Source organism: Phalacrocorax aristotelis, chromosome 3 (genome assembly GCF_949628215.1).
Source record: "Phalacrocorax aristotelis chromosome 3, bGulAri2.1, whole genome shotgun sequence".
Taxonomy (NCBI): domain Eukaryota; kingdom Metazoa; phylum Chordata; class Aves; order Suliformes; family Phalacrocoracidae; genus Phalacrocorax; species Phalacrocorax aristotelis.
Genome location: NC_134278.1, coordinates 3,168,315 through 3,189,656, shown reverse-complemented (window position 1 = coordinate 3,189,656; position 21,342 = coordinate 3,168,315). Strand labels below are relative to the sequence as shown.

Here is a 21,342-nt window from a genome sequence, read left to right as displayed (position 1 = left end):
TTGCAGAAGCATCAGTAGAATTATGAAAAGCCACACACTGTGCCATAACTGCTGATTAAACTAAATTTAAGAAGGAAGAAATAGTTTGCCATATTGCAAAGGAATAAAAACCCCTTGGTGATAGAGAAAGAGCTGACTACTTGTGTTCAGGGGGCTTGGGGAGGGGGACTAGGAAAGAAGGTATTTGTTTTCTCTCCAGAAGTGTCTCTGCATTGGAATATTATCCTCCTCTGAGCTTGCTTTGAGGCAGCACAAGCTCATTACGTCAATTTGCAGCAATACTTAGAGATAACAATACTGAATAACGGGGTCTTAAACATAAGATTAAAATGGTTTTCTGTTTTACACATCCACCTAGAAGAGCTTCAAAATACCAGAGAGAAAGACAAGAATTCTGAAAATGTCTTTAGAATCCCAGAAGTTAGGAGGGCAAGGTGGATTTCAGCTTACATCTCAATGGGTTGGCTTATTTATTTCAGGCATCACTGTGAAAGCAAGTTCCAGCTTTATCCGTTAGATCAGACACAGAACACAATGGTCTTCATTTTATGACCCTGACAGATAGCTTGAATCTATCTTTTATGAAAGGCTGGAAAATTATAGAGCTACATGTGAAGAAGCACTTTAAAACCTGTAAAGTAGAAGAGTGGGTAGGTGACCTACAATGCACAGTCTTCTTTTAGTGCTTATTTCACTGATCAGTAGGGAGAGAAAAATAACTCTTTTCTTGAGCCAGTGGTGAGTCAGAATGAAAGAAAACAAACCCACCACCCTACACCCTACCTGAAAATCATGATGCTTGAAGATGAAGTTACCCCTGTGTCAGGGCCAACGTGCCACCCAAACTTAGCTTCAACTCTCAATGGTGTCCACGTAGCACTACAGCAAGATAATCACAGAGCTACTGGTCTGACCGCTTTGGGACTGCTTCATAAGCCACATCCCCCACTTCATGATACCAGTGCTGGCATAATCCGCTGAAGCCAACGCAGCTCCACAAAACGATGAAAGAGGGCACAAAAACATAGAACCCACGACTAGCAGCATCTCCTGTAGGTGAAGGTTGGCCTGCCCTGATATGCCAGAGTGCAGGTGACAAATATGAGGGAGGACAAACTTGACAGCTCTTCCTCACTGCAAGTATGTAGAATATATCTTCTAAATGAGTAGGTCACGATCAGACGTCAATTAAAACAGAAGGAACATCTTTGCTACTTGCCCTGAGTGCTCAGTAAGTAGCTCTCCTACCCATTTTCAGTCATATAGCTCTCTTTCTGCCTCAAAGCATCCCTGTGTGGCTTGACCAGACCCACATTTCCATATTATATTTGACCTGCCAATTCTTGTTTGGAGATAATCCAAAGGTTTCCAGGTTGGCTGACCTACTTCTGCACCTGTAGGCAGCTATTTGACAACATCAATGTTTATTTTCCATCCCTTGCTGCAGGTACTGAGCCACAAACACTTCCTCAGTCAAAGTTGTCAGAGGTTCTTCAGGCAGTTCTGCTGCAGAGTAAATACTCTTCCACGATTCGAGTCAGCAAAGAGCTGCGGTACGCCCATACAGTGAACGCCTCACATCCTAGTCGCTACAAAAAGACATGTTAAGGCTTTGTAATAGGTACTTTGGAACACAGAATTGTAGACAGGAGGCATTTTTTGCCCTATATCTAGAATATGCTTTTATTGAAGTGTTGGGTCAATATAGAATATTTATTTTTAATTTTTTTTTCACTCCTGCATTTTATATAGAATCATAGAATGGTTTATATACTTGTCCCTAAGCTCCTTTGGAGGGTTTTTATAAGGGATAAAAAACTGGTCTCTGGCCTAAAGATCAACTGTTATGGCCATGTTTAAGTATGTACAACTAGATACTCCAAAACGAGTGGCCACATCCAAACTTCAGTTTGGTACCTGGCACGCGCTGACCCTCAGACCACATCTGGGAATGACATAGTTAATCTGTCCAAAACTGTGTCAGAGGCTTTACTAAAAATTCTGGGCTAACATCTGAGCCCATGCTCTGGCTATATTTAGTTTACTAATATAGATGTAGTTTATTAGGCTACAGTTAAAGCATATTAAAATGCTGTGGGTTTGTGAAATTCAGCTCTGCCAGGACGTGTTCTCTGGGGTCGATTCGTAAATGGACTCAGCTCGTTGCAGCTGGAAACTGGCAATCCTCCCTGGTGGTCAGCTCAGCTCGTCTGGGTCTTCGTGCCCGCTTTATTGAAAGTGGATTGCCAGCATGTGCCACTTATGCTAAGCATAATTTAAGCCTCTTTCTTCAATTAAACTCTTTGTCTAATAAGGCCGAATCCAGTCAAATCTCAGTATAGTGCACAGAAATGCATCTGCAAATGGCTAATATAATTCTTGTGCAAATGTAGGTCTTGTGAATTTGATTTCTTTCCCTTTCACCTCTTTATTTGTAAGGAATTCACCTCCGAGCCGCGCCAGCTGAGATTGCTGTGGTCGAGCCGAGGCGGCTGCTAGGCGTGAGACGCACACCGCACTCCCTGGCTGAGACGCCGTACTTCTGTCTTTCTCCATTCTTATTTTCTTTAACTCTAAAGAAGACATTGTGCAACTAAAAGAATCTGATACTTTTCATACAGAAAATATCACAGCTGACTGCAGGATACTGGATGCTCTCTGAGGCTTGTGTCCTCAGGCCTTTCTCCACTTTTATTTGATTTTTTTATGATTTGGTTCCTTATCGCTGTTAATAGAAATGGAATCAAAGTGTCTTAATTATGGAATGTGCCTGAATTAAAATACCATGAACAAAACCAGTTTAGGAAAAGCCAGAGGGAACCGTGTCCTTTAATCAGCCGGTTTATTAATAATGTAATAAATTCTCTCAAAGTCCTCTCAGGGCTCACGACTCTCTGATGGAAGATTTTGCTAGAGGGGTGTGAAAGGATCTTGTGCTCAGTGAGCCAAATCACGCTTGGGGCGCTGGCTGGACTGCTACAGAAGAACATTTAAAACTAGGCTTTGTGTCACCTTCAGGTTGGAGATGCTTAAGCCAAACATAAAAAGTAATTGCAAAACCCGTGTGAAATAAAACCATAAAATAAATACACCGTGGGATTTAGATTTTTTCTTTCAGTCCACTTTCAGACCAGCATACTTTCAGGGATGCTCATGAAGTACTTCTGATTTACCCTAATTAAAGTGAGATTAGGATGTGGCCATCTGTAAATCTATTTCGTCAAGATCACGTGTGAACGGAAAAGGGAAAAAAAGTTGAAGAAAGCACTTGGCTAAAAGCTTACTATTTATACACCTGTTTATCAAAAGGCTTTCTATAGCAACCATCCACAAAGGGGTTTTAGAGCAACAGCATCACTGTACATAAATGCTAGAATTCATTACATTTTCTTTGGAAAAAATGAATTTCATCTGAAAATGAAAACTTCAGTGGCAAAGCTGCATTTTACTGAAATATTCTAGCTTCCCTAAGAAATCACTACTCCGCTTTAGGGTTATTCTAATCTCCTGTACGCATCAGAATAAAGTTCACCTTTGCCTAGCTCTTTTTCCCTACTTTTTTTTCTCCTTTACCATCAAAAATAATATCATGGAAATAAAATATGGCAACAAAATAATGAAAAAGTATCAAAAACTATATCTTTTTTACTGTGTAACAAGGGAAAATGGGGAAAAAGGGAAGTAAAAACATTGTGAAACGTAATTTCTTTGAAAATGGTTTCATGAGCATTTCAATGGAAAGATTAGAAATTCCATTTCATTTCTGTAAAAACATAGCTTTAATATGCCAACATCTTCATAACTTCCCCCTCCTTTCCACCTCCCTCCCCCCAAATAGCTCAGCTAAGGACTCATGGATCAAAAAGGTCTGTATTACAGAATATACTGGATATACAGAATGTATAGAGCCACACAAATACAGAATATAGACACACGCTGAACATTTCTGACCATCTCTGATCATTTCTGATCATCCTCAGGTTTCTGGCTATGAATTTTCCGTTTCTCTTGTTAAGTTGATGAATTTATTTCACTTCAAGAATTTAATGGCCTTGAGGAAAGCGTGGCAGACAGCAGGTGCCCCAGTTTTTCAAGGGAAGCATGGTGCAAGCCATCTCCAGGAAGCAAGGGTTGAACCAGTGTTTCCTGAACCCCAGCAGGGAATTGATTCAAATTAAAATGAAAAACAACAGAAAACTGTCAAAAACCTGTTTTTTCGAGGAAGAAGAGTCTTCTGATCTGGTTTGTACCATCGCCTCATCAGCAGCTTCTTTGTACTGTAAGCCTAAGGCTTAGCCATGGTATACAGCTTACCTTAACCAACCAGTCCCTGGGTCAAAAGCTGTGTCCCGTTCAAGACATGGACATGATGTGGGGCACAATTTAATACTTATTGAAAGCTGTCTTTTTTTGCAGGGGAAATACACTCATTTTGTAAGAAACATACTGCACAGAGCAATGTTTCACGGGTTTTCTCAACAAAATGACACATATTTACTACAGCTTTCCTTCCCATCCACAAATGACCAAATCAGCACAAGCTCCTTGAATAATTTTTTTCTGATCTCTAGTTATTGGCCTTCCTTTATAGAGCAGGAGAGTTTAGAGGACGAGTGTTTACCCCTACTATGGAAGCTTACTTTAAGGCAATTAAATCATGGTCAGTTGCTACACACTAGAAGGATGCGCCATACTTCTATTGCCAAACAATTACAGAAAGAGGAATTAATATTTCACAAAGCAGGTTCTCCAGAAAGGTATCTAGTGTCTTGTTAAAAATTGCAAACAAATCCATCTCTTCCTCCCCTGCTTTGAAGGCTGCCAAGATGGTTAGGAGCTTGGGGCACATAATACACAAGGGGGGGCTGAGAATTGGGTTCACTCAGCCAAGGCAATGGCTAATGGAAGACCTTATGCTTTCTTAAACTATCTAAGGAGGGTATACGGAAGACAAAACCAGGCTGCTTTACAGGTGCCAAGTGGAAGGATGAGAGGCAACAGGCACAAGCTGTATCAGGGGAAAGGATGTTTACCACAAGGGTGGCCAGAAACTCAAGCAGGGAGCCAGAGAGGCTGTGGACTGTCCGCCCTTACAGATATTAAAAATTCAACTGGAGACAGCTGTGATCAACCTGATCTAAGCTAGACCTGCTCTGAGCACAGGTTTGCACCAGAGACCTCCCAAGGTTCCTTCCAGTCTAAATTATTCCAAGTTTCTACAATCCTGATGCTCAACTGTCTTCACTTCCAGGTAATACTGTGTTAGGTTTTGCCCAACTTCCAACCATTGTCTCTTGTCATGTCTTTGTCAAAAGGACTGAAATGTCCCATATGTGAAATCATTTCCATGTTTAAGCATTAAACATTAATGGTAAAATTACCTCCCCCCTCATCTCTCCTTTTCTGTAAGCTGCAAATATGGAGTTTCAAACCCCTTGGTTTACAGCCACTGGCTATTTTCTGTATCTCTCTAGGTGGTTGGCCTAGGCAATCATTGTAGCCCTTTCCAACTCAAAATATTCTGTTCTGTTCTGTTCTGTTCTGTTCTGTTCTGTTCTATTCTATTCTATTCTATTCCATCCCATCCCATCCCATCCCATTCCATCCCATTCCATCCCATTCCATTCCATCATTGCTATTACTTAAATTTCCAGTTGGATCCAGAACTGAACAGAGGATATCAATAACTGCTTTAAAATCATATGCAAATACGAGATCCTTTACCTGTTTCTGCTCAACACACTGCTCCTACCGTGTCTGTTAACTTTCTGTCAGACTTAAAGTAGCAGCTGGCTACACTAAAACATTTTTTTATTAGCTTCTGACCATTTTCCCAGGACATTCTCTCCATAACCTCACTTCTTCATGAATGAGCATCTGCACAATCTTTGTCTCAGCAAACTTTACATGACATCAACTCTATTCGTATGGAGAAGGTCAAGCTCTGTCAGGTACAACCAGCACAGAACCCCTTGGAACTACTGTGGCTGCAAACCAAGGAGGAAGTTAGTCCACAGTCCTTGTTTTCAGAACAAGAGTTGGACATTTTCTGAATTCCACCCTTCCCACAGACAGGATCTCATGCAGGATGCAATCTCTGGGAGTATGTATCTCTTGGAGGGAGATAAACTAAAGGCTTTTCTCAGTCTTCAAAACGTTCCTTTCTACACAAAGCAGAGATCCTGTCTGGGGCGAGGAAGGTGAGCAAGTTTGCATCAGGCATGAAAATGTACATGGGAAAAGTTCTAGCACTGGCTCCTAGGAAAGGGCGCTTTCGCTGGGAAATAGTGAGGAGTCAAAGAAGACTCACACTGAGCTGTTCAGAAAGCAATTTTTATCACCACCTGCCTCACTCCTTTTCACAGACCCCTCCCTGCCCAGTTCCCTGCTGTCCTCAGAAGGCATAAGGAGTACAGGACCTCCCAGGGCTCCCAATCCATAACTACCTTCTCCTTAATCACACGCGCCGCTCTCCTGCTCCTGGAGCTGCTTAGCAGCAGGGAGGTTTTGAGCACTCCCAACTGATGGATCATTACAGCTCTGTGGACAAGGCATGGGTTCAGCTCAGATGCAAAAGTTTGCTCAAGTTATTGACTCATGCCAAAGGCGGACGCACTTCAGTTTTCAGACACACGCATATGCAGCGACTGGAAGTCACAGCACGGGTCATCTCGTCTGGGCCTATTGCAGCTTTGTCTTCAGCTTTTGTCCTTCCACGGTCCTTTCTCAATCATTTTTATGGGCATTTCTACTGACTGCTCCTCAGCAATATCATTTCTCCCATGTCTAAATCTGAGCTCAGTAGCTTCGCTGTTCCTTTGCCCAAGTGTTATCTATTTTCATCTTATAAATGGCCAATATAAAGACCTTGAATTAATTCTGACGGGTGTTTCTTTTTTCTTTTTCACAAAATGGAAGAATCCATTTGTATCAGGATAGAAATGATCTTCCTAACGATTACACCCCTTGCAGCACTTCCTTCAAAAATGACATAATTCAGATGACAACACAGTCTGCAAGACTTCCGCGAATTAACTTGGGCACAACACCAAGCACGGTACATGGTTGCTCATTATGCCTTTTCCTTTAATAAAGTGTGTTATTCAATTCATCCACCTACTATTCCTGTGTTTCTTTGGTTTCCTATAAATAAGCAGTACAGGGATTATGGACACTAATATTTATATCTCAAATATTTTTGTTTATAAATTTCTTGGGGCTTTAAAACCTTGAAGTTATTTACAGAACTGGAAAAAAAAACTTATGTCTGATCATCTGTGGATATTTCCATCCCTAAAGGCAAAAAATACTGTGAAAATACACTGACTTTCACAATTTTTTGCCCTATAAATGTTTTCTTAACAGAGAGACATCAAAGACATTAAAAGTGAAGCACAGATCTATAAAATCTTCCACAGACCTCAAGTAGTTGGGTTCCCATAGTCTGAGCTCACCTAGAAAGGCCAGGACAAGCGAACCCCTCCCAACCCCCAAACAAGAGTAATTTTTGCTAGGTGCTCCTTCTTGTAGCTCCTTTTTCCCTTTCTGTAAGGCTGCGTGATGCCTGACTGTTCCCATGGTATCGTGGGAACAGCATTTTGAGGTGGCTAAGCTTCAACTTAGGTATAAAGAAGAAACCACAAGATTTGCCGGTGAACGCATTTACTGATAAATGCAAATCACAGAGTACGCTCTAATTCTTCATCCTTGATTTTCTAAAACTTTCAAATGTTTCTGTGAGAGTTTAAGAGCACTGAATCATTGGAATTCAATTCTGAAGAAACACCTCAGTGACCTCGGACAAATGGAAAACGGTTTTTTGCTAATATTCAAACACAGCTGGCAGGTGAAAGGGTTAGCAACGGCTTCAGCTTCTCTGTATGAATGAGGAGAGATGTGAAACATTAGCAACTAGAAAAACTAAAGGTTTGTGTAAAGGCACCTGAGACACCTTTAAACTAGCTAGTTTGCCTATGAATAGCAGGCTGAATGTGCAGGCGTGAGGCTCAACATGGGGAATTTTCCCTGTTCAGAACCATTTTGAAAGTAATTGGAATATCGGTACGCTCCACTAGTTTTTCTGGGGCTGCCGTAAAGACATATCTACCAGCTTGAACCATACTACCCTCAAGCCCTAACTAAAGTTATTTTCTTGAGTTTTATTAGTAGTTTTATCATAAAATATCTTTTGTGAGACCTCTGGGAGAAGAGGCAATGAAGGAAATTCATTGAATACCTCTACTAATGGATCTCTTTGTTGTCCTGTGTTCCCACCATCTGTTTCTTGAAAAGACTTCTTACCTCTCATCTTATACATGAATCATAAGTGGGTTTGGAGGCAGGACAATCTTGCTGTTACATGTCAGCATAACACTTTGCCTAAGTGGGTTTTGGACTTGTAGTGGCTACTAAAACATGAGTATATAAATAATGCAGAAAGCAAGCTCCCAGAACAGAATCTGGGTCCTTGCCCAGTTCTGAGCAAACCAAGGCACGTGAAGTGAAATTTGGGCTGCTTCAGGTCCCTACTTAGATTTTATAACACCTAAAATGCAGGTGCCTGGCGTTAGTTCAGAGTACTTCGATGAAGCACTCCACAGATAAGGCAGAGACTCAGGTTACCATCTATACTAATAGATACTAATAATAATAAAATGTGCCAGGACCCATTTTCTGCCCCTGAGGCCCAACCAACACAGCACAGCTACATTTTCTTACTTCCCAAACACACTGGTTGCATCCAAAGTGCCAAATGGGAATAGTTCCTTGCCAGTCCAAGCTTTCTAACCATGCCTGGTCACTATCCAGGAGAGTTTCTCTTGGACCAAAACTGGCCAACTGTACCAGGAACCCTTATAACATTTTAATAATGTGGAGAATGTCTTTCCAATGCAAGAGCCCATGCCAAGGCTCTGCTTGTGCCTTCAACAAAATAATACTAACTTCGCCCCAGGCACTTTTAAAGAGTAACTTATAGATAGGCCATTTGAAATTCCAGGCACAAAGATGGGTCAAGCCACGTGATCTGAAGCTTAAACATCTGAATGAGTGGTTCACAGCGCCAATGTCCAGTCCAGACTCAGAATATGAATTGGTCTCCTGAGGCCAAATATTTAACTGAGAAGAGCTCAGCCTTTCAAAAAATCAATGGAAAAAGAAGATTTTCTAGAGCAACTCTTGGATTCTGGCAGAAGAAAGAACTAGTGTGCAGGTTCTGTAAAAGAAAAAACAAACAGGAACCCAAAATGGTAGGTAGAATCTATTAAAATAGATCAGAATCCTACTAAAGTAGGATTCATCTGAAATGCAGACATGTAGTTTTAGCTGAGCCTTAAGCTTCAGGAGAAAGGTGAGAAAAATTATCATTGACTACTGACTCCAGACCTATGCTAGGACGGGGTGAATTGTTCCCTGGAGGCACTGTTCTCTTTCCATTGATAACGGAGGCAACCGACATGACAAGTTTAGGTTAAGGCCATTAACTTTAAACAGCTAAAGCAAGGTACAAGTAATGGCCCTCTGAGTGCTTAAGTAAGCAACCTGACATGCTGCTGTTCTCTGGCCCAAAACATACGTTCCGTCTGAGTTTACAGATCCTGGAGGAGACGCTGCTGGAAAAAATTGTTTCTGGGTGTTTAGCACGTATTAGGCACCACAGATAAGCAGGCTGACTCTTACTCGGTGCCTTGGGCCTAGATGCAGACGTGTCAGTTTTGTGATGATTCCATCTGAAGGAATTAATTTACTATTAATGGGTGGACATTGCTCCAAATACACCTTTCCCACAGTCCTGGAAGACAAGAAGACTGAGATTGCTATTATAGTGTATGCTGGAATATGCATCTATTTTCTCCTTAACTAGGAACTAAATACATTGGAAATTCATCTTGTGGGCTGACATTTCAACACATTTATAAGTAGTCTACATTCCTACACCTTCCATTACTAAAGGCAACTCATCTAAGTGGACTTGTAAGTGCAGCCACATACCCATGACTTCTTCAGCAATAGGGATATTTGCAAGACACTGCCTAGAAGAAACCATCACACTACAGCAATTTTTTAGGGCTCAAGCGATTCTAGAGCCACGTGGAAGGTTTTGCGGGAGGAGAGAGCGCCAAGTTAAGACCTGTTGGTGACATCTGAACCCCTGTTTTATTGCTTTTCACAACAGGCCATAGGCTGGATATGCTGATCAACTTTTCTAAGTAGAAATCACTGTCCAGTATTGTGTTCTTGATCACAGGAACAGAGGGACTGTGATCAGTCAATAAGATTCTTCATTTATTTAGTGTTACAAGCAAACATCACTTATGGAGACCTTCATGAGAGGTATAGTGTGGGGGATATTGCTTGAATTCAGAAGAACTGTCAGCTGCCTGACATTGTCACTAAAATATATCCCAAAGCCTCATGATTAAAAGTGTTTAATATCAAACAGCAGAATGTGTTTTGCGATTTCAGTATATTTATTATTTTTCCTCCTATTGAGTGGGATTAAGGAGTCAGGCAAATTAGGTCTCCACTAAGTTTATCCTCTGCTACAATTGACTCATTAATTTACAGCTAGCTGGTGTAGTCATGAAAATCAGATCCCCAAAGAGCAGACCTAAGACCAGAGTACTCCAGGAACTTGTGAATACTTAGTTTGAAATATTTGAAGACAGAGAAACTGAGGCCCAAGAAGTACTCGACTCGAGAAAAAGTCAGAGTATCATGCTACGCACAGAACCCAGTCCCCATTCCCCCTGCTCCACCTCAGCAGCTACCGTGAAATTGCCTCCGTGTTAAGGAGATTGCATGTGCAAGGTTAAAATTATCAGCCTTATCGTCTCACTCCAGATCAGGTAAACAGCAAATTAAAAACTTTACTTCTCCAACTTTCCCCCCGCTCCCCTCACCACTCCTTTCAGAGGCACATTTGGTATTTGTTTTTAATCCTGGCCGATTTTCAGTTCGCAAAACCTGATGCAAGAGAGTTACTTGATATTCCGAAGGCGTTATTTTAAGATGAAACAATGTAAATTCTGATTCGGATGGCAGATGGCTGGCAGTTCACTGTTTGGCAAACCAACTGGTATGGTATGTTAGAAAGTCGGAGCAGCAGGTAGTACAGCTCAATTTGAAACGACCACAGATGCTCGGAGAGGCGCGGGGGAAGGGCGCAAGCTGGTCAGGAAATTAAGAACAGTAGTCAGAGCTCGCAGGGAAGAAAAAAAAAACCTAAAAAATTTAAAAATGACAGTAATTAGCTGAAAGTTTTCTTCTCCCAATCAGCACTTTTTGGACACGAGTTATCAGAGATGAGAGCAAGCCCATCGCGATTCACGTGAACACATCGCTCGGCCATTGAGGGCTCGTTTCTGAGCCGAACCCAGGCAGCTTTAAAGCTTTTGCACCACTCGCATCCCACGTGAAGGGTGTGAGTTTCTACAAGCCTTGTGCTGTTCTTTACAGAGGGGTGAACTTCACCCATGTTGTCCAAGCTGGCCTGGTGCTTGCAGCCTTCTTGCACGCTGGTGGCACATCCACCTCTGTTCCCATCAGCTTCCTGCAGCGGGCTTTGCCCTCCTGTAGATGCCGACACCTGCTCCGCTGCGAGAGGGGAGTGTTCGCCACCCACTGTCGGTCTTTCCCAAATTGGTAACTAAGTGGGGCGGATTGCCCTTTGGAGGAGCCCAGCTTTCTGCACTCCCGCAGGCGCGCGGTTCGGGAGCTTAGGCGAGACGTGTCGCTTTACGGTGGCTAAAAGTAGCAGTGCTTGATCTCACCCCAAAGGATGGAAGCTCTAAAACAGAACTTTGCTCAAACTGCGAACCTCCACAGCTCAGCTAACCCAGTGCCAGAGGCCAGCTGGCACGGTCTGGCTATGCCCAAGCTCTCCTACGCTCCACAACCGCGCAGCAGCATCCAAACTGCCTTTTGGGAATGCTCTTTGGCAGGTGCCAGCTCCCAAACTGTGCTTGGGAAGTATCTGGAAAGTTCATCAGGGCCAAAACTGTGCCAGGACCACCCGAACAATCAGAACGGTGGCAGTCCAGTGCCTGTGCCTGTGCCCTGGCGGTGTTTATCAGTGCAGCTATAGCCACAGGCTGCATCCTGAGAAGCCACTCCAGGCACCCCCAAGTGCATACCCATAGCACCATGTCAGCAAGCCTCCTGAGAGACGGATGCCTACAGACTCTATCCTTGCAGCAAAAAGCACCAGAGGTCTCCAAGCAAGGATCCTGGCTCATCTCTTGGTAACACCAGTTGGGTAGATTGAGGCTACACACACTGAACAGGGCAGGTAATCAAGCTGTAACACAGAGCTAAGCTCTCCTGTGACAATACCTGCAGGCTCAGTCTGTTGTCAGCCATTAGTCTTGACCTAACCTCAACCTTCCCACAAGCAAATAATGCAAACTGGTTTTGAACACTCTCCTCGATTCTTCCCGCTCTGCAATACAGAAGAAGCATTATGGAAGAACAGTTCATTGCAATGCACTACAGGAATTAGCTGATCGAATGCTCCAAAACTCCAGATCCAGGTTCAAGTTTTCATACGTGATCAATTCCAGCCTTGATGCTTCCTTCAGGTATTTTTTTAACCATGATAATGCTGGCTGCTGTATATCCGTGGGTACTAATGAGCTCTGAGTGGTGTTCATTTAAGAAATTCCACTCCGAAACAAGTGTATTGAGAACATTACAATTAAGCAATCAACAAAATCAGGAAACGCCACAACTAGAGTTGCACCTGCACACTTCCCTCTGCCCCCCTAGGCGGTACACATTGATAAGACCTTCCTTCGATCGTGCACAGATTTGATTCTCGTCCGACTCCCCTGAATTTAACAAAGTTATTCGTAGGAGAATATGGTTTATAAGGTGATTCTGCTGTTTTCTGCTCCCTCTCATTTCATAGACCCCCTACAATACGGGTTTGTTGGTAAGGGTAGGTAGCATTCCTTCATGGTATACTTACTTCGTTTAACATGATCTTAATCAGCTTTAAATGATCTTTCTTCTCCCTAAGGTATGTATTTCAATATTTCAGCAAGCAGCATTGTACTACACAGAGCTCTACAACCCCTTTATGCATACAATTCATGGAAATGAAGCAGTTAAACACAAAAACAATATACCTGTGAACACATGCAAATTGCAGACTGGCAGATGAGGCAATTAGATACATAGTTAATTTATATGAAAAAATGCAGGAGAGCTAGATATTTCCTCAGATGTACATCGTTATTCTACAACATTGTACAAGTAGAAGATTACATAGGAATGCTTCATTGTTTTGCTCATACCATGCTACGCATTTTCTAAGGTTTGTAGAAAATGTATATAAGGTGCATCGCGCTATTTGGAAACCAGTGTGCAATCAGGAAATTAAAGACCACTGTAAAACAAACACAGGCAGGGGAAGCATTAGGGCTGCTTGTGAAATGTTAAGCACTGCCACCACTCTAATGCCTAAAATGGCTCCTGAATGTTAAGATGTTAATGCAAGTTCTTTACGTTATTTATTGAAGGGATTTCGTAGGTGCTTGGCACCTCAAATTAGAGAGCCATAAAAAGTGAAGATTATTATTTAACAGCTGGGGGAAAGGAGTAATTTACATCCCCCAGCTTCAGGCACGGAAGAGAGCTGACATCCTTCAAGAGTCCACAGAGACAGGAGGCAATTCAGTGTGCCCAAGTCCTAGCCTGCGCCGACTGCAGAGGAGCCCTTCTCTCTCCATTAACTACAGCGGGAACAGGGGGAGACCAGCTGGCCAAGTTAGCTACCAATATTTGCCTCATTTTTACACTTAAAATGCTTCCTTTTTTTTCAGCTGGAGGCAAGGCGGGGTTTTATTGCACCATATTGACCGTTAATAAGTATCACAAGAACTGCTACTCACCATTCCTCTGCACCACTGAGAATCTGAGGATTCCTCCTAAACACACATTGTTTCACACTGGCTATAAAGTAAACCATCTGAGCCATCTCCTAAGCATTGCATTACCTTTTAAAGGCTTTGTCTAACACTATTAATTTTTTTTTTATGGTATCTGGAAACAAATACAAAATCACTGCTGATAACATTTGTGAATGACACAAAGTTTGACATCATAATAAGTATTAAGGAGAGTGAGGTAGTCATAAAATCAGCTTGGATTCCTTAGTACATTAGGCTCAATCAGCAAACCCATATTTTAATATAGACATATGACTCTGTGTTCAGCTAGGAAGGAAAGCAGGAACAGAGAGAACAAAGGATTACATAATGGAAAATAGCATCTGAAAGTAATTTAGGGGTCACAGTAGCCAAACAGCTTAGCACTAGCTCCCATTAGGATGCCGTGATGAAAAGCACTAATGCAATCCACGGACATGTGCACAGCAGAGTAGGAGTAGAGAGTGACTTGATTTTCCTTTAGAGCAGCATCGAGACTAATGCTGGAATATTAAATCCACTGCTGCCAACCGCATTTTGAAAGGATGTTGAAAAACTGGGGATGGTGTAAGAAGGATCTATGGTAGTAATTTCAGGACTGGAGAGCTTGTCTCTGGTTTCCAGGTGACTGGCTTCAAATTCTGCATGTCCAGGAAATGCACACTCTTATTATGTGAAAATCACTGTGTGGTAGTCCAAGAGCTACAGTGGCCCATGGGTTTTCCTCAACATCTTCTTATTGATATGAATGTTACTGTATACATAAAACGATGGTTTTCTTAAGAATGCATAAAATGTGGTATGTTACTTGGGAAGATAATTATGCTAGCTTTCGTGAGATCTGAAAAAGGTTTGATTTAATGGCCATCAGCGATTTTTAGTGGCTGGATTACACCAATAATCAAGACCAAGAAAGCAGCTCTGCAAGAACATCTGCACTGGTGGCCTGACTGTCCCCTCGCCCACCCCCAGAAAATATTAAAGCTCTTTTGGCTTTGTTATCTTTTGGGATTTTTATTCCTTTGAACCAATTGATGCAAAAACCACCATTTATGATGAAATTTATGAGGAAAACCTTCCCTGTGCGGGTGCCCGAGCAGGGGCACAGGCTGCCCAGAGAGGCTGTGGGGTCCCTTCCCTGGAGACATTCACCCCCCGCCTGGACGCGGCCCTGTGCCCCTGCTCTGGGGGTGCCTGCTCAAGCAGGGGGTGGGACGGGATGAGCTCCAGAGGGCCCTTCCAGCCCCCACCGGTCTGGGATTCTGTGAAATGGGAAGATGCAGGAGATGAACCTTTCAACAGGTAAAACCTACAAAACGGATTTTCGAATGCAATGATTTTCTACATCATTATCCTAATTACAGAAAGTACTACTGACTTAGAATGAAAGACGTGATTCACTTTATCCCATTTCCGTTTTCATTTTCCACTGGGTATCAAAACCTAAACCCTTCACATATTCAGCCCCAGAGAAACTGCACAAGGAGTGCACAACTGATTGGCTTTTTTGCTACTTTAATATTAACAAATATATTCCCCATACAGAGGTCTCACCCATAACAGAGTTTTTATAAGCCCATCTAGCAGTATCACATGCCTTCTGAGATAATTTTAGCTAATGAAATCACAAACCTTTCAGATCATTTTCTTTATTAGCAATGAACAAATTCTGCAGCTAAAATTTATTTGAAGAAAAATATGTCACAGGTCAGCAACGTCTTTAAATCTCTAGGACAGACATTTTCAAGCCAGTGAGAAAAGGATTCCCAGAATGAGACATGCCTTATGTTTGCAGCCCTGGGCATCTGCCATACATGAGTTCTCAATAAAATATATCAGCCAATGTATATACTTGCTCAGTTAAAGGCCAGATAACCCAGAGGGCAGCTGTTTGCCAGCGTTGTAACTATAAGGTCCACTTGCTTAACCCGCGCTCCTTTGCTGGCCATCGTTAGACCTCAGACAGACCATTGCCTTTCCTGTTCGTGGGAGTAGAAGGTCTTCATGGACAGTACAGCGATTAGGCGATCCTGTCAGACAACTATCATTCGTGTTTCTTAAAAAGAAACATTTTAAAGAAATATTGAGAAACAGTCTTTTTAAGAAACATTTGGTTTCTTTTTAACTTCTGATAGAATTCAATAGCGGAAACAACGACATCCAGGAGCACGACTCTCATCTTTGTAAGAGTTACAGGTAACTTCTCCACGGACCAGGATTGCAACCACTGACGTAGATACGAAATAATATCTTATTCCCAGACACCTCAGAGGGAAAACTTCCACTAGCGGGCAGAGAGTTTGTCCAGGGTACAGTTCTGTTGCCTGAAGACAGTCATCTAATGCTATTTCAGATGCACCTACAACATCCAAGATATCAGCACAGGACATAGAGAGGACACAGAATCTAGAAGAGACACCCCTTCTGGAGCAGCAGTTTGGGGTAATTTGCGACTTTTGTTTTCAGCTGTGTTAAACTTTCCTCTGGCAAAAGGAAAAAAAGATAGGTATGTGCATATAGGGAAACCGATGAACATTTATAAGATGGAAAAAAACTAAACACTGTTGAATTTGGTGAACGAGGATACAGTCTGGCCCAGAACTTGGTACTTCATCAATATCTGACCATGTAAATTTTAAAGCAACAGTTAATGAGGCAAATGAAAAACTTAATGTTACGTGTATAAAGATGATTAGGATCAAATTATGTTCATGAAAAGAAACTGCCTCTGAAATGAATTCCTTAAATGTCCTGGGGAAACCGGGGAGCGTTGGGAACGTTGTCATCTACTGCACTCACATATGCTTCACTTTCACAGACTGAATTCCCTTATACCCTTGCATGACAGATCAGAGAATATCTTTCTAGAAAACTAGGAGTGACATCCAGCATCAGGCTCAGACACCTACATTTAGGTAGCTACATGGACTGAATTCAGTTACTGCACATTGACATCTAACGCCATTTGCGATGCCCTAGAGCATCCTAACCATCTATATAGGGCTGGGAAGTGAAATACGCAACCTGCAGTTGACCTGCACCTATCTGGACAGGCTGCTTCACACCAGGATGAATGTGTCAGAGCATTTTAGAAAGGGTAGAAAGGAGGGCCCAGGGAACTGCCGTCCTGTCAGCCTCAGCTCTGTGCTGGGGAAGATCATGGAACAGATCTTCCTAGACGCTATGCTAAGGCACAGGGAGGACAGGGAGGTGATCCAAGGCAGCCAGCATGGCTTCACCAAGGGCAAGTCCTGCCTCACCAACCTAAAGGCCTTCTGTGATGGTGTGACTACATCAGTGAACAAGGGAAGAGCTATGGATGTCATCTCTCTGGACTTCTGTAAGGCCTTTGACACGGTCCCCCACAGCATCCTTCTCTCTAAACCGCAGAGAGATGATTTAATGTGTGGACTGTTCAGTGGGTAAGGAGCTGGCTGGATGGCCGCATCCAGAGGGTAGTAGTCAATGGCTCAGTGTCCAGATGGAGACCAGTGATGAGTGGCATCCCTCAGGGGTCTATACTGGGAGCAGTACCATTTAATATCTTCATCAAAGACATAGGCAGTGGGATCGAGTGCAGACTCAGCAAGTTTGCAGATGACACCAAGCTGAGTGGCATGCCTGATATGCCTGAGGGAAGGGATGAAGGGACGCAGGGACCTGGACAAGCTCAAGAAGTGGACCTGTGTGAACTTCATGAGGTTCAACAACACCAAATGCATAGTCCTGCACCTGGGTCGGGGCAGCCCCCGGGATCAGCACAGGCTGGGGGATGGAGGAATGGGGAGCAGCCCTGCCCAGAAGGACTTGGGGGTGCTGGGGGGTGAAAGGCTGGACACAAGCCGGCAACGTGCGCTCGCAGCCCAGACCCCCAACCGTGCCCCGGGCTGCATCCCCAGCAGCGCGGGCAGCCGGGCGAGGGAGGGGGTCCTGCCCCTCTGCCCCGCTCTGTGAGACCCCCCTGCAGCGCCGCCTCCAGCTCGGGGCTCCTCAGCACGGGACAGACACGGGGCTGTTGGAGCGGGGCCAGAGGGGGCACAGAAATGCTCCGAGGGCTGGAGCCCCCCTGCTGCGAGGCCGGGCTGGGAGAGCTGGGGTTGTGCAGCCGGGGAAGGGGAGGCTGCGGGGAGACCTTATTGCGGCCTTTCAGGGCTTGAAGGGGGGCTGTAGGAAGGGTGGGGCAGCCTCTTTAGCAAGGCCTGTTGTGACAGGAAAGGGGGTGATGGTTTTAAACTAAAGGAGAGTGGATTCAGACTAGATCTGAGGAAGAAATTGTTTACAATAAGGGTGGTTAAACCTTGGAACAGGTTGCCCAAGAGGTGGTCGATGCCCCATCCCTGGAAACATCCAGGGTCAGGCTGGACGGGGCTCTGAGCAACCTGACCTGAAGGGATCGGAAGATGTCCCTGTTCATGGCAGGGGGGTTGGGCTGGATGGCCTCTAAAGGTGTCTTCCAACCCAGACTATTCTATGAGTCTATGATCTCCAGCGACACTAGATCATTAAATCTAGGGCAGATCATTTGGTCCTAAGGGAAAAACTGAGTTTGAGACTGACACCGCTACCTATAGGTGTCTACACATATGGGTGTACATGTGTGTTAGGTGTCTAACCTCCCTGTACAGTTAATGGAGACCTAATCAATGGGACACAGAGGAATTCTGCTGTCCCTGAGTAGACATCTGGTCACCTACATAGCTGGATTCCATAGACTTTAATGACTAGCACGCAGGTCAGCCCCTGCCCACAGACACTTAAATGCAGAAGCTGCATCTCACCATAGATGTTCTTTCCTAGCATGCCAGTTCAGAAGGTAAACATTTCAAATCTGATGTGCAATCAGATTTTATGAATCTAGACAGTGGTAAAAAACCAACCAACCAAACAAACCCAAAACAAACCCAAAACAAACCCAAACCAGGGCATTGCACCTAAAGGAAACCAGAGGTAGTCTTAGTAGCAGCACATGCCAAAGGAAGTTTGAGGTGACAAAAACCATTCAGGTTAAGGATTTTGAAGGACCCTGAATAGAAGAAGATGTGAAGGAAATGTGCAACAAATAACTGGTGCCTGTTTCACTCTGTTCTGTTAGGTAAAGTCTCTCTGGTAGCACATTCATATGGATACCCTCCTGTACCAGCTGGAGAAATCTGACTATATCCACTTGTTTTGGTAAATAAGTGTCAGTCATTCCTGGTTCAGCATTCTCATGTGCCACCCAGAAATACTTTGCTCTGTCTTGTAACTTCTGGGTGAGCAGGTATTTTCTCTGAGGATATGAGTCTGCTGAATCTTCACTGCAAAGTCCATGTGAAGTTTCCTCAAGTTTGCTGAGAGCCACTGCAGCAGACCTGTGACAATGTGTTGGGCTCCTCTATGGGAAATTGATGCTGCAAAAGGACTCCATGAGGAGCTCCAAAAATGAGAAGTTTGAGCTTAAGAGCCTGTACAAACATAAATTCTTCACCATTGGTCTCTTCACTCTAGCAGTCCTGCACTGTTCAGAAGCTCTGAATGATGGAAGAGTAACTTTATCCCCATCACGTATTTCCATAATTGGTTACTTTGGAAGCAATGATCTGATTTCCTCTGCTCTTAGAAAACTTAAAATTATAGAGCTGTCCGTCAGGAAACCCAAATATGGAAGAGAAATTGGGGAAAGGATGCACTACTAGATAAAGTCTGATCATCTTCAGGAAAACGACTAGATGATACAATGCTGTCTGCAACAGCATAAGACTGAACTTTGAAGACATGAGATATCCTGTATTTTTTATTGGCCCATTGATACAATAATTCATAATAACCTCAGAAATATGGGGACACTGAATCCTGTTCTCAGAAAACACTGGGTTTCGTCATGAACATCTGCCTATTTTAGGTCTTATTTGAGGGTCCTACGAGATGAGAAAGAAAATGTTTTATAAGAACAAGAGTATTTGTTTATCTTTCCAGGACTTGCAGAGTTTCAAAACTGTCTTAAAAAAATCAAAATTAGAATGGTTTGTCAGGACTCAAGATCGCCCTGTTCATATTGTCACCTCTAACACAGAAAACACATCCATTGGGTTTCTTCTTTCCCATCTCTTTGATGCCGTGAGCTAGTGAGCGCCACAGGACAGGAACACACGTCAGAAAGGGGCAACACTACTATTTCAAGCTCTCTTTCACAGTGTCCTTAGCATAAACAGAAGGCAGCCCTCCTTTTTTTGCTTTCTTTTTTTTTTTAAGATGTATGCATTCAAAAGTAAAAAGAGGCTGAAAACACAAAGCACTGGATTTTTCCCCAGTTATGAAACCAAAGCACAGCTTCTGGGCTTTGACCAGTGCAACTACCATGACTGGATGACACCCTGTGACATTTGTAGTTGGCAAAGTTGTTTCCTAAGGGGCAAAGAAGCAAGGAAGGGGATGAAGAAAGAAGGCAGGGGAAAGGACTGTAAAAAGAATTAAGATAACATTTTTGTGTGGGAAAGGAGCCCATGAATTTTCTGGTGAGACAGGATGAACACCTTGTTTTCCTATAACCTTTCTATTCACTATTGCTTTGAGATATACATAAAAGAAAGGTCTGATCATCACCAGACTATTATTATTTCTATTATTTCTGTTGTCATTATTTAGGGTTCAGGGGTCTGTCCACCACAAGGCTTCACTTCTATTTTACTGCAGCCTTGAGGAAGAACCTCTGCCTTTGACACCTCTCCCTAAAAATTATCCCCCCAAAACTCATTAACCTGCAAAAGCAGGAACTACTTGCACTTCTGTCTAAAACAGGACTGCAAAAGTAAAAAGAAACAGTATTTCAGAAGGTTTCCATAAGATAAAAAGATTTTCCTGCTGAGTCAAAGACAGCGCACACCTACCTCCTTTGAAGTGCAACCCCACGTGTTGTAAGTCCCACTTCTGGACCCAAAATGCAGAGTACCACTCTGCTGCAGCCCCCAGCTAGGGCACAGCTGTAGTTCGAGCGGTAAAGGCTCAAAACCCAGTAGCGGCACAGGTGAGAACTGTTTAAGTAACATATGGGCAGGTGATACAGAAGTGACATTACTAGGACACAGGGCTAAGCTTCAATTTCAATTTTCAGACTCTCTGTGGACCCCAGGGAATGTATAAATTACCCATCCTGCTGCTAGCCATGCTATGCACTTGCAAGAGATTTTTCCTTGATTTAGCCTATTAGAGATACACAGAGTTTAAAAGTCCAGAGTCAGCAGCTGGCTTTTGCAATTGGGTATTTATAACACAGGCAATGGCCAGAAGCGAAGACTTACAGTTAGAAGCAGAACTAGTAGGAAAACTCTTTCCTTTCACAAAAAAAAAACCACCAAAACCCAAATAAAATAAAATAAAAGCATTGCATTTTAATCTGTTCTTACCCCATCAAATTTTTTTAACTTTTATGAAAAAG

The 21,342-nt window shown here is 43.1% G+C and overlaps 1 protein-coding gene across 1 annotated transcript in view; it reads right to left on the bottom strand.

Moving 5' to 3' along the window:
- MSRA (methionine sulfoxide reductase A) overlaps positions 1-21,342 on the bottom strand; it is a 303,800-nt gene that overhangs the window by 41,115 nt on the left and 241,343 nt on the right. The window lies entirely within an intron of this gene.